Genomic DNA, 15,000 nt, shown 5'->3' with positions numbered 1-15,000 from the left:
TGAACATATATATGTATATATGTATATATATATATATATATATATATATATATATATATATATATATATATATATATATTCACTAATTCGGATGTAACTTCTTTATACTTTCAAATATTGTACCAAAAATGCCCCGTACTATCAAATTCACTTTACCTCAAAAATAACTTAAAAACCAAAGAGAATATATATTATGAATATATGGCCGAGATTCGAACCTCTGCCATAAATTTTATAGAGGGGTGACAGTTATTTTTCATGCAACCAACTCGGGTAGAAAATTGTGTTTGATGGTTGAGTGGATAAGTCACTGTCATTCCTGTATCAAAGCCAAGAGGTGCAAGAGGTTCGAATCCTGGTCTGGGCAGATGCACTGCTCATATAAGGATTTCCTTTGGGTCTAAGTTATACCGAAGGGTAAAGTAACTTCAATATTGAGGGGTATAATGTGTATGCCAAGCACCACAAGGGAATGAAACCAAATGTAAAGTACCAGATTGGAATGGAATTGAAACTAAAATGTAAAGTACCTCAGGGAATTAAAACCAAAATGTCAAGTACTGCTGGGGAATTGAAACCGAAGTACCACAGGGAAATTGAAGCCAAAATGCTACAGAGAAACTGAAACCAAAATGTAAAGTACCTCGGGGGGAACTGAAACCAAAATGTAAAGTACCATGGGAGGAATTGAAACCGAAATATAAAGTACCGCAGAGGAACTGAAACCAAAATGTTAAGTAGCAGAGGGGTAATTGAAACTAAAATGTTATGTACCGCAGGGGAATTGAAACTAAAATGGAAAGCACCGCAGGGGAATTGAATCCACTAGTATGAATCCTGACCGGTTTCGTCTTGCAGACTCGTACTTACAGTATCAAGCAAAAGATCTTTATACTGAAACAAGGAAGAATACTTCAGAGAGAGAGAGAGAGAGAGAGAGAGAGAGAGAGAGAGAGAATTTTCAGTGGGTGCACCGAAACCGATTGAAATGGCCGGAATATCGCAACTGATTTATCGAATGTTGCTGTAAATAAGTCAGCGTAAACAAGTTCCCCCTTGGAACAGACCAGACATTTCCCCATTTCCCGGAATCCTCAACGACCCCTTGTTGGCCACTGTCTGGGATTTTGGTGTTTAATTGCATATTAGGATACAGACCAAGACAGTGTGTGTGTGTGTGTTTGTGTAAGGAACCAATCCTGATGTCTGTAATTTCAGATTAATCTTAAATGTCTGGACTGGGTAGGTCTTTCGTTGCCAGAACAGCTGGAATAGTTATAAAGTGATCATCTTACGATGTTAGCCATTTCTTCCAGACCCAGCCAGTGGTGGACATCTTTCTGTATAGACAAGGCCTATATGCTGTATATGCGTAAGTAGACACGGGTCTCCTGGCGGTAGCAGTGGTATAGTGGGCTTTTCGAGTTCTTGTGCCCTGGGTTGGGAGTTAGGGGGTGGGGGAATGGAGGGGATTGGGGGAAGTCACACAGTCTGGAACTGAGGACGCCAACCACCACTCTACCACCCACCGACCTGATCAATAAGCTGACTCACCCAGGGCAGATGCCACATGCCGCTTACCAGCGACACTTACCTTCAAAGCAACACTGCCCTCTCTGCTAAATTCAGACGTGCTTTCTTTTCGGAAGGCCTCATCACTCGACGGATCAGACGAAAGTCATTTCTCCATTATGGTTGCGCGTGCCCACTCCGGAATCGGTGTAAAATACTCAGAAAGGCTTGGAGAGAGGAAGGGAAAAGTAGAGGCTGAGTTGCCGGGTAGGATTTAAACGTCATGCATTGTTTTTTCCAGTCTCTCGATGCTCGCATTCAACTTCTTTCCAGGACCTCTCATGAAAATCGCAAGACCACGGTAACTCAGGTCGTAAATCTTGAGCTTAAAAGCTTAACCGAGGCTGCAATTGGGCTTGCCAACGGAGGTATGTTTCCCTCCTTTGGCTAGACCCTTTGGGGAAATGCTCGGAGACCGGTAGAAGATATTCACTTGCCCCCCTAAATCAAGGCAAGGATTCGGATGAAGAAAGTACTGTACTCGCGTATTGGGGTTGGGAGGGAAACTTGGGAACGAGTCACTGCCGTAACATGTAAGGGAACACACCAGGCGAAGGAGACAGTGTTTGTTTGCTCATATTCCTCCTATCCTCAACCGCTATTGGTGTGGAAGACTGTAGGGAACAGTGACAGACAAACAGAACGGTAATAATAATGTGGAAAACAGGCGCATGATCGATTGAGGTCATCCTTGATATATACAGTAACGGTTGGAAACATAGTACTGTCGTAATCCCCCACCGTAGTGTGTCACCAATATATGATGTCTGATTCCCTTACCATTCTGATGAAATGATTCCGATCGATATTTCATCCGATTGCAGATGAAGAGGTATCCTATGTGGGAATGAAAACATGTATCCTAAGTGAAGTTTTCCAGACATCCACGAAGATATCTCTGCACGGTAGCATCTCCCGTTGGCTAGACTTTCCTTACGTTACCCGTAATTATAACCACTGCGAAATTCTCTCTCTCTCTCTCTCTCTCTCTCTCTCTCTCTCTCTCTCTCTCTCTCTCTCTCTCTCTCTCTCTCCAGAAGAAGGGCCTTTTTTCCTATAATGTAAAAAGAGAAAGAATTGGTGATTTGTGCGCTGCCATTCGCGCTTTCCGGAGTATTGCACTGTTTCCATTTCAATATACGCTCTCTCTCTCTCTCTCTCTCTCTCTCTCTCTCTCTCTCTCTCTCTCTCTCTCTCTCTCTCTCTCTCTCTCCAGCGTACCATCCGCCATAAGTCTTGATTTATTGAATTTTGTTCTCATCCAAAGCCTCGAGTAAAGGAGAGAGAGAGAGAGAGAGAGAGAGAGAGAGAGAGAGAGAGAGAGAGAGAGAGAGGGAGAGAGAGAGAGTGAGAGTTAGGGGTGACCACAAATACCAGACATAACATCAGCCTCCCTTTACACACAAACACACTTCGATTGTTTGTTCCCTTGGGTTTACCTCTGCCGTAAGTCAATTGTTGTCTTAAGAGGTCCTTACAAGGTATTCTTATAAACATACTGATGTCAGAAGCAATTTTAAAGATGTAGTTCTATACTGGGTTATTTTAAATAAGAACTTCAACAATATTGGTTACGTAAGTAATTTTAAAGAGGAACTTCGATACTGGGTCATTTTAAATGAGAACCTCAACACTATTGATCCTGTAAGTAATTTTAACAAGAAAGTTTTTTTAACTATCTGTCTTTTGAGTAATTTTAATAGGAACTTCAACAATGTGAGTCCTATAAGAAATTTTAAAAAGAAACCTTTTCACTACTACTCCTGGAAGTTAATTTTAAAGAGAAATTCCACATAGAAATTACCTTTAAAAACAAGCTTTGAGAGTATAGTCCTAGAAGTAATTGTAAAGAGACACTCACAGTAGTATCAGAAATAATTTTCAAGGAGACACTTTCACAGTATGAATCTTAAAAGTAGATTTAAAGATGGACTTTAACTTCACAACAATTTGTCCTAGAAGTAATTTTAAAGAGGATCTTCAAGCCTATTAGATCTAGAAATAATTTTAAAGAGAAACTTCAACACTATTGGCCATATAAATAATTTTAAGGAGAAACTTCAACACTCTTAATCCAAGAAATTATTTTCAAGAGAAACTTCAACACTATTAATCCTAGAAATAATTTTAAAGAGAAACTTTAAGACTATTAGTCCTAAAAATAATTTTAAAGAAAAACTCCGACACTGTTTAGTCCTAGAAACAATTTTAAAGAGAAAGTTCAACACTATTAGCCCTATAAATAATTTTAAATAGAAACTTCAACACCATTAGTCCTAGAAATCATTTTAAAGAGAAACTTCAACACATTAGTCTTAGACTGTTAGTCCTAGAAGTAGTTTTAAAGAAAACTTCAAGACTCTTAGTCCTAGAAATAATTTTAAGGAGAAACTTCAACACTGTTTAGTCTTATAAATAATTTTTAAAGAGAAACTTTGACAATGTTATCTTACGAATAGTTCCCGTATTAGTCACAGGTAATTTGGAACATGTCTTTTCTTGGAGATGCTTGAACGCCAATACAGTCTTAGAACTAATATTATGGAGTTGTTTTAGGGGTAAAAGAATAAATCGTGTATGTATGTATGTATGTGGGTAATACATCCATATATGCTCATATGGAATTTATGGAGCACTATTTAGAATTTTTTTTTGATGGATAAGGTGCAAAGTTGGACGCAATAGAGGTAATGATAAAAACCCCAATTGTGATTGCACGATAAAAGAAAAGATTTGTTTTGAAAAAAGAATTAAAGATAAACATGAATTGCTGTTGAATTAAGAAAAATAGACGTCTAATGACAGGTGGTTTCGCAGACATTATTTATAAACGAAAGTGAAAATAAGTCAATATCATATCGTTATTTCATTATAGGCTAATTGTGTTTGTTGTAGTTGATTTGATTGTTTCAAAATGGGAAAAGTTTGAACTAGAGAGAGAGAGAGAGAGAGAGTTGGCACAGCTAGACCCAATCGATGAAAGTTGTAAAAGAAAGATCACCATTCCGAACGGGAATCTATGAAGTGCCATGGCATCTTGATTGCGGTTTCCCCTGAAATCTCCTCTCTCTCTCTCTCTCTCTCTCTCTCTCTCTCTCTCTCTCTCTCTCTCTCTCTCTCTCCGTCGGAATATGATTTTTCCAAGATGCGATAAAATAGCCATGTAAAATGGCCATGTCACTGTCAGCCGTCATTTTTATTATTTAACCAAAGAGATTGAAAGGGGGATGTCTGTCTGAGTCTAAAGTCGGTTCTGAGCTAGTACCATTGACTTCTGCATTGTAGAGTGATATTGTAGATTGAAATGATCGTTACCATTATTATTTTTTTCTTATGAAAGTTGAGAAACCGAGGTAGGATTGTTTGTCACAGTTTTTGTCGTGGTCTGTCCGAAACAGACCACTGAAGTTGAAGAGTTATACTTTGTTCTGGCCTAGTCCCACTGCCTTCTGCGTACAAGAAATCATACTGACAAGTTAAAAATTGTAATTTTTATTATCATTTTTTCATATCAAAGTTGAGAGACCGAGGTAGGATTGTCTGTCTCATAGTTTTTGTCGTTGTTTATCCAAAACAGACTATAGGAGTCGGAGAACCGTATTTTGTCCTGGCCTAGTCCCACTGACTTCTGCGTAAAGGAAATTATAATGATAGGTCAAAAAGTGTCATTTTTATTATCATTTTTAATTATTAAAGCTAAGGGAATCTCTGTCACACGGTTCTCAACGTGATCTGTCCAAATCACGGTGTAGACCGTGGTCCAAAGCTGCCCAGGGAAGTCGAAGAACTGTATTTTGTGCTGGCCTAGTCCCACTGACTTCTGCGTAAAGGAAATTATAACGATAGGTTAATAATTGTTATTAACCTTAAAGGAATCAGCCCCACGGTCTTCATCGTGGTCTGTCCAAATCACGGGAGTCGAAGAACCGTCAATAATTCTTCTTTTCTGGGCTATAGTCCCATAGGCCTCAACATGGAAGAACTAGGAATAACAGATTAAAATGAACGATTATCCGTCAGCAAGCAACGCAAGAAGACACGGAAGAGGAGAAAGAAGGAATGCACACGGACTACCGTTGCTCCAAACTACCTTGGGTGGGCGAGCTGCCAAAATTCGGCTGAGTTGCCTTCGCAGCGGAGTCTGAGTCAGACTGCTTACGAAGAGTCCAGTTCATTCATCTGAAATGGTGGTCAGCTGACCAAGGTTCACGTTACAGCTGCCGTTGTGTTGCATGAAGTCATTGTTTGGGACATACTAAGCTACTCTCTCTCTCTCTCTCTCTCTCTCTCTCTCTCTCTATATATATATATATATATATATATATATATATATATATATATATATATATATATACATATATATACACATACATACACATGTCCATACATACATACATACATATACCGTAACAAAGGTTACGTGACTAAAATATACTGAAGTCAGAAGGAAATATTAAAAGAAGTAAGTACCCAGCGCTTTCGTGTATTTAATATATACTTTTAATATTTCTTTATGGCTCTTGTAATATATATTACACATTATATATATATATATATATATGTGTGAAGTTTTAAGAATGTTTACATTACTAATGCAAACACGATGTTAAAATATTTGTAAGTTTTGCTGTACAATAAAGATATGTCGTATTATCTCGTCATTTCTTTGCAACACCGTCCGTGGCTGTCATGCACAAGAGGAAGAGAGATTCGTGTCAGTTTACGTGCACAAGTATACGTGCACGCCAGTACAAAGCTGGAAGTGTTCTCGACTCAAAAGAGAGAGAACAGACGGTAAATACAGGGCACGGACAGGAGTAGAAAAAAAAAAAAGCTATGAACTCGAGCTTTCAAGGGCTTGGGAGACGGGGTCCAGCCAGCTGGTCCAGGTGGTGAGCAGGGAATTAGAAAAACGCGCCATGGAATGGGTTCCCATCCCACTCAACACGCACGCGCGAGCACGCAAACTGCCTCACAAACCTAGGTCTAAAGGATACAATATACATAGAGAGCAGTGACTTAAGACAAACACTGATGATAGTGCAGATACACGCACACTAATGCCGCTGGTAATGCACAATTATATACACACGAAGTATAGTTGATGCTACTGTTCACACACTCACACATACGTACACACAAAGCAGACTGTATGCGTGCGTGCGCGCAGGCACACATACACACAAAGCATAGAAAGATGACTCGAATGAATTTATGGTTTGCATACAGGCACACATACGTACATAAACACAAAACAAGAGTCTAGCAGGGAGAAACAAAGGTAGATGGTACTATAGTGATGGAATAGCATAGTACTATAGTCCATAGCAGACACTGAGGGACGATGAAGAAGGATGGTGGTTATATTATACCAATACCCATACCCATCCCCATACCCAGTGCGAGGCGATGGGACTGAACTCGGTAAGAGCGCGATCCAGGCAGCCAGTCATTGATGGAGGCAGGTGGAACACGAGGGGCAGGTGTGAGTAGACTACACACTACAGTGTGCCTCCCAGAACCATGCTTTGTTGTTAGGTTACGTCGGTAAACAAAGCGCCTTGTCATCCCCCTTCGTACTCCCCCCTCCCCCTCCCTCAGACACACTCACCCCTCCACCGGTGTACTCTTCAAACGGCGTCATTTTACTCCGTATTTCTAGGGTGGAAGAGAGGAAAAAATAATTCTTTTTATAAGTCTATATATAAATAGTTTGTGACGGGTTGGGATAATTTTTAAGAGTTGAGCAAAATTTCATAAGCAAATTTCCATGACTATATTTATTTCTTTGCCTATTAGTATATTTGGATTATCCAACGTAACTCTTCTATAATGCCCGTTGGTAATCGAAATTAATCCGTGGCTGAAAAGTACGAGCGTGATGTGATGAAATGAATCACTCAATAAAATGTACATCAAATATATTAAGAGCTGCGAGGATTCGACCCAGAATTCGAATTTCAAAGATGAAAATGAAGTTTCAACTAATATATATTATTTTATTGCTTAGATTCAATTAAGATAGATCTTTTTTAAATAACAGTAAAACCGTGTCAGTATTTTCATGAAGTCCAGTTAGAATAACTAAGTATAACTGTGGAAGGGAGATATGGTTATATAAATTTAAATGATTGATTGTTGATGTCATGCACTTATTATTATTATTATTATTATTATTATTATTATTATTATTATTATTATTATGAACAGAACTCCCCGGAAGGTAGAAAACCCATTCATTTTTATCTATGATTTTTGGATGAGGCTGCTAGCCCCATGCTCTTGTTCACAAGGGTGATAAACGGAGGGTCTTTGTGTGTATATGGTGTTCCCCTTCCAGTACGGTACCCCTTCCAAGTAATGACTAAACCCAATTTTGTTTTACCTCACTAAAGCAGAATAATGGCAGCGTATATATATATATAGTAGTATATATATATATATATATATATATATATATATATATTATATATATTACATATATATATATATACATATATGATGATTATTATTACTTTTGTACGTGATTCATTTATCACACAGTCCTTTGTCAATGGCTTGGAAATAAAACCGAAACCGGTCTTATTTTTCACCTGTGGTAATGTGTGATATATACACATATGTGTGTGTATGTACATATATATTTGTACGTTATATTCATCGCTTTTATAATGGAATGTAAACAGTGTTTCCCATAATTCCCTTCTGCAAACAAACGGCACTTTGTTAACAGTTAGTGTACTTCGTTTACAGTTAAGGTACTTTGTTTAGGCTTCCTCCTGTAATGCAGCCGCACCGTAAATTAAACTTTGCGTAGAAATCCCTCGGGGGACATTCAAGTTACTGCTTCACTCGGAGATTAATGGAAGATGTCCCTTCCAATGAGGTGGAGTTTTTTCTCCGGGAGATTAATCGATGGGAACTCCAGGTTTGGGAACCGTTTTTCTTAGATTTTCTTTTTTTAGTTCGTTGGCGTATTTTCACTTTGAATTGGTTTTTTTTAAAATGTATTTTCCTTTTGAAACAGGTTTTTTAAAAATGTATTTTCACTTTGAAATGAGTTTTTTCAAATTATATTTTCAAGTTGTATTTCACCGAAATGAGTTTTGTTAATGTATTCATTTTGAAATGAGTTTTTTTATTTTCACTGTGAAATGAGTTTTTTTTATTTTCACTGTGAAATGAGTTTATAGATTTATTTTCACTTGGAAATGAGTTTTTTTTTATATATTTTCACTTTGAAATGAGTTTTTTGTAGTACATTTTCAGTGTCCAATAAATTTTTAAATTATTTTCACTTTGAAATGAGTTTTTTAAATGTATTTTAACAGAAATGAGTCTTTATGTATTTTCAATGAATTTAGTTTTTAATGTATTTTTATGTTTTCACTTTTATATGGGATTTTAATGTATTTTCACTTGGAAATGATTTTTTGTGTATTTTCACTTTGAAATGAGTGTTTTTTTATGTATTTTCACGAAAAGATTTTTTTTATGTATTTTCATTGAAATTAGTTTCTGTATGTATTTTTACTTTGAAATTAGCTTTTTAATGTACGTATTTTAACTGAGATGAGGTTTTTGTGTAACATGCGTTGATAACGTCTTCAGTATTAAGGATATTAGTGAATACTTTTCTTTATTGATGTTGAAAGCTTACACAAAAAACGGTGGGTGATAATAATAATTGTTGGTGGTTATGGTAAACATCGAGTGAGCTTCAAATTAATTAAAGGACGCTACAAAGCCCAAGTTTAAAATACTGCGTATACAGGAAAGTTGGTCCGACTACTCAGGCGAGTATTGGTGTGTATTGAGGCGACGGCAGAGATGTAACTCAGAGAAACAATGGCAATAGGCAACCTTGGAGAGAAGTACCAAGTGGGTGGATACGTCACGGATTAGTGGATTTAATGTACCGGAAGTTGCTACGCGTCCTAGACGGGTTTTTAATCCAATTCTTGTCTGTCTTTTGTAGCTGAGGACTGCATGACTCGAGTTGACGAGAATGTTTAGCCCCTGTCAAAGATGAAAACGACTCTTTGGTGTTTTTCGTAATATTCAGAAATGCTTGGGCGATTTTAAGGTAGATTTAAAGTGTATGTGATTGTAGTATTTGCTCTCTCTCTCTCTCTCTCTCTCTCTCTCTCTCTCTCTCTCTCTCTCTCTCTCTCTCTCTCTCTCTCTAAAGCGTATGTGATTGTAGTATTTGCTCTCTCTCTCTCTCTCTCTCTCTCTGCTCACAACCCTTATTTGAATCTCGAACCGGACAAGGCAAGACGGATGGTTAAATATCTAAAAATCAAGTAAGTCTTCGTTGACCTCTGCAGTGAATTGGGTAAGTAATTAGTCAGCTATTGTGGGTCGCAGGTAGTTTGGAGAGGAAGAGAAAGAAAGAAAAAACCATACTTGAGTGTTCGTTGCTCCGTCAAAACGTTCCTATCAAAACGGGAGGGCTTCGATGAGGTAATTCCTCATTCCTCATCCCACTGGGATGAAACCATTCCTAAGACATTCATATTTCTCTCTCTCTCTCTCTCTCTCTCTCTCTCTCTCTCTCTCTCTCTCTCTCTCTCTGTGCAAATAAGATTATTGCTCAGTAAGAACATTATTGTTTCCTAACACTATCAAAAACATTGCAACCACTCCCGTTAAGCTGTGCACGTGTTCAGTCGTACCTTCCAACCTACTCCCTTACCTTCACTGGCAGGTGATCACTGATTTAACCCCTCCCCTTTTCTCAGACCCCCCCAACCTCCCCCCATACCCGTTCCTTACCTTTCCGGGCACAAACTAAGCAGAAAGAACGACCTCAGGAAGGAATCCAAGAAACGTTCCCTCCCTGATATATGGAGTTTTGACCTTCCCTTTTGTGACGCTGTGTTACTAGTATAACATGCAAATAACTCAGCAGCAGTTTGGTTCGTGAGGATGCGTCTTAAACAGATGTGGGTAACTTGTCAAAAACATTCCATAAACATGTTCAATATAAGTCGACGACGCGAAATGAGAACGAACCTTTGGGGAAAGCTGGATGATAGTTTAAATAGCCTTTGGCAACTTGTCGCATACATCTCACGAACATGTTCAATACAAAAGTTAAGTATACCTTAGTTTTACCTGACCACTGATCTGATTAACAGCTCTCCTAGGGCTGGCCCGAAGGATTAGATTTATTTTTACGTGGCTAAGAACCAATTGGTTACCGAGCAACGGGACCTACAGCTTATTGTGGGATCCGAACCACATTATAGCGAGAAATGAATTTCTATCACCAGAAACAAATTCCTCTTGTTCTTCACTGGCCGGTCGGAGATTCGAACTCGCGACAAGTCGACGATCGGAAGTGGAGAACGAATCTTTGGCAAATGCTGGATGGTAGTATTAAGCTCTGGTTAGAACCACCAATAAGTCACTGACTTGTATTCACCTTGTTTGTGGTGTGTATGTGATAAGTCGCCGACGTGTTTGTGACATGTTTCACTGTCGTGTGAACGGACACACCATATGAGAATGTGCTACACGAACACGTTTGCGGGTTTTAGCATCCTGATGACGAACTTTGGACCGATTAGCCAATATTAGTATCAGGAGTCAAGTCAGTCTTGTGATACAGGCCAAAAAAAAAATAAAAAATAAAATAATAAAAAAAGTGCAAAATGCAGCCTGAAAGCAAGACGCACACCGATGCCAAAATGCAAAATCCAAGATAATGCCAGAAAAATAAGCAGAAATATTTCGGGAAAACTGAAATACGAAATTATGGCCCGTAAAAAAAATCCTACGATTTCATCTGGGGTTGTGGGCCAGTTCGAAGAGGATCTTCGGACCGTATGAAGTGAAATTTCGATTTCAGTATTTTGCGGTGCATACTAATTTTTTTATTATTTTCGAAGTTTTGTTCATAATTCTTCGATCCAGCAGTTATAAAGTGTGAATGTGTCGGCGACTATTATGCTTTTTTTCCCTGGAGACAACTCTTATTAGGGGGTAATATATGCAGTATATATATATATATATATATATATATATATATATATATATATATATATATATATATATATATATATATATATATATATATATATATATATATATATATATATATATTATATATGTGTGTTAAATATTTACTGATGGGTATCTTTGTTCCTATATGTAAATAAAGTGACCCAGACCTGAAAGTGAAAAGCGAACGGAGAGTTTAATTAATGAAGTCTCCGCCCTTATTGTCAGTGTGTAGTTATCTGCAATTTTTCTTTCTGTCATCTATAAGTTTCCATTCTGTTATCTATAATTTTACCTTCTATTACCTACAGTGTTTGTCTTCTATTACTCCTATTTCATTTCAAAGTGAGTTTTGCCGATTTAATATTTGACAGGATTCCCAAAACTGTCTTTGTAGCCATGTTATCTTCCAGTATCTTCAAGTAATAACGAAATTTCACCCTCGTTTGTTCCCGTTTGTTAATTATTGAATTAATTCATCTAATTTATTTCTTTTCCTCTTTGTTTACTGTTTAGTTACTATTATTTATTTATTTAGGCAGATGGACTTACCATTCATGGGCAACCTCCACCTGTGGGAATCGAGATGAACACGACACTGAACTTGTTTCCGGGTTCCTTGAGCCCAGTTTGCAAGCGTCCGGGTACGCCGTACCCAACACGATTCGCCCAATAACCCCCCCCCCCCCCAAGTCCATCTCCCACGAGGGCCAATTAGCCGAGGGAATCTTATAGTCAGTTCGTTTACTTAGCTTCCTTACCCCTCGCCCTTAATTAAAACGCCAAAGTAATACACACAGAATTTCAAGAGTGTAGCGAGAGTTCATTTAACTTTTCATGAGTTGAATAAAAATGAAGTTTTGCGACTGGATTAAAAATTAGAAAAAAGATACAAAATTATTTTTATTTCCCTTCTCGGAGGAAATTCGTCTCTTAAGCTTTCCTTCCGTAACAACGGCTTAAATTTAGAGTTGTCTTAAGAGAATAATTAAAAACTGTCTTTATTTCGATTCACTGAAGAAATTCGTCACACTAATTTCCTTTCTCAATAACAACTTAAATTTAAAATGTCTTAAAAGAAAAAATAAAAGAATGATTTTATTTCGAATCTCTTTGGAAAATCGAAACATTAACTTTCCTTCCGTAACAACGGCTTGAATGTAGAAATGTCTTAAAAGAATAATTAAAAACTGTTTTTATTTCGATTCACTGAAGAAATACGTCACACTAACTTTCCTTTCCCAACAACAACTTAAATTTAAAACTGTCTTAAAAAAACAAGATTTCATTTCGCTTCTCTTAGGAAATTCGTAAAGGAAAAAAATGAAAATGAAAAATATTTTATTTCGCTTCTCTTAAGAAATTCGTAACACCAACTTTCCTTCCTGAAATTTAATAATGTCTTAAAAAGATTTTAATGACAAAGTTGTTATCTACTTAAACTGATTACACTGATAAGTAATATTTCACTGGCCGAGTTATCTTGTGCGGGGGGTATCGATAAGAAATTAATCATGACCTTGCCCCGTCTTATGCATGGGCATGCGCGCCTTTACCTATGTGTGTGCTTACGTTGAATATTTACAGACACTTATGATTTATGATTGAAACATGAAGCTTGATTATATATATACATACATATATATATATATATATATATATATATATATATATATATATATATATATATATATAGAGAGAGAGAGAGAGAGAGAGAGAGAGAGAGAGAGAGATAAGAGAGAAATATTATATATATATGCATGTATATATATATATATATATATATATATATATATATATATATATATATATATAATAAATAATATATAGACACGTGCTTACTTTTAATAATTACAAGAATGTATGATTTATGTTTGTTTGTTAAATACACACACACACACGCCTATATATATATATATATATATATATATATATATATATATATAAAATATATATATATATAGAGAGAGAGAGAGAGAGAGAGAGAGAGAGAGAGAGAGAGAGAGAGCACAAGAACACAACTATTATAGAATCTCATTCGTCCATAGTCCGCTTGAATGCATGTTCATCATAAACGATAAATGATGATAAACAATACCAACCTTCCCTGACAGGTGTGAGACTTCAGTGCAAATAACTAGATAAGATAATGTTTTCCTCTTCTCCTCAGTTCTGCCATTCCGTTCTCTCTTTGTTCTGGAGCAGCTTTAGGCTTGGTTAGTATGTCTAAGGATATTCAATAATAGTTGGAAAAAAAAAAACACATCTAGATGTTTGTTTACTTTTGTGTTGACAAAAATGTATGAGAAACTGAAAGATAAGGAAACGGCATTTATTTAAATAGTAATAATGTCAGTCTTTTTACTGTGTTATTGAAGTTCTCAATTAATAACTAATAATAACAACAACAACCTGGAAATAATATATTTTTTAAAATATACAATTGTATTGTGTTAGTTTAGTTTTGTGTTGAAAAAAATGTATGAGAAACTGAAAGATAAGGAAACGGCATTTATTTAAATAGTAATGGTGTTATGCTTTTTACTGTATTATTGAAGTTATTAATTAATAACAATAATAACAACAACAACCTGGGAATATTTAAAAAAAATATACAATATTTATATTGTTTTATTTTTCTGTTGACAAAAATGTATGAGAGAGACTGAAAGCTAAACAAAACGGCATATATTTAAATTACTGAAGTTGTTAGATAATAATAATAATAACAACAACAACAACAACAACCTGGAATTATGAGTAAGTGGAGCCAGTGACTCACAAACAAAACGGCATATATTTAAAGAGCAATAATTTCAGTCTTTTTACTAAATTATTGGCCTTGTTAATTAAAAATAACAATAACAGCAACAACCTTAGATTATGAATGAGTGGAGCCAGTGATTCACAACCTTCGCAGCTGAGAGGAAGTGTGACGAAAACAACCCGGGTGCCGAGAGATACCTAAAAGCTCTTCCGGGGTCATCTAGATGATGGGAGGCTGATGGGCTGGACCCTCCCCTTCCAACTTCCCCCTCCCCCCTCCCGCCAAGGGGAGAGGGAACTTCATCTCCTCCAGTAAACGAGACAAGGAGAAGAAAGACGAGAATTGCGCGAGAAACTAGAGAGGGAGGTGGGTGTGGAGGGTGAGGTGGAGGAAGGGGAAGTGAGAAAGTGAAGAGGAAATAATGAGAGAGAGAGAGAGAGAGAGAGAGAGAGAGAGAGAGAGCAAAATCGGAAGTAACAAGAGATTCTCTTTATTCTTTTGAATGAAGAGGAAGAGATTTAAATTAACATTACAGGTGTTAGGCTTCGTCTATCGTATGTATTGAGAGAAACTTTATCTTTATTTACTTTTATTTGTTTCCAGTCGTGTGGTGAAATCATTTTTGTTGCTTTGAAAGGGAGAGTTTCTCTCTC

The 15,000-nt window shown here is 36.8% G+C and overlaps 1 protein-coding gene across 1 annotated transcript in view; it reads left to right on the top strand.

Moving 5' to 3' along the window:
* LOC136834390 (dual specificity tyrosine-phosphorylation-regulated kinase 2-like) overlaps positions 1 to 15,000 on the top strand; it is a 346,235-nt gene that overhangs the window by 59,692 nt on the left and 271,543 nt on the right. The gene's annotated exons all lie outside the window — the stretch shown is intronic.

This window comes from Macrobrachium rosenbergii, chromosome 53 (assembly GCF_040412425.1).
Source record: "Macrobrachium rosenbergii isolate ZJJX-2024 chromosome 53, ASM4041242v1, whole genome shotgun sequence".
Lineage (NCBI taxonomy): Eukaryota > Metazoa > Arthropoda > Malacostraca > Decapoda > Palaemonidae > Macrobrachium > Macrobrachium rosenbergii.
Note: the sequence above shows the minus strand (reverse complement) of the source record. Positions and strands in the feature narration are given on the sequence as shown.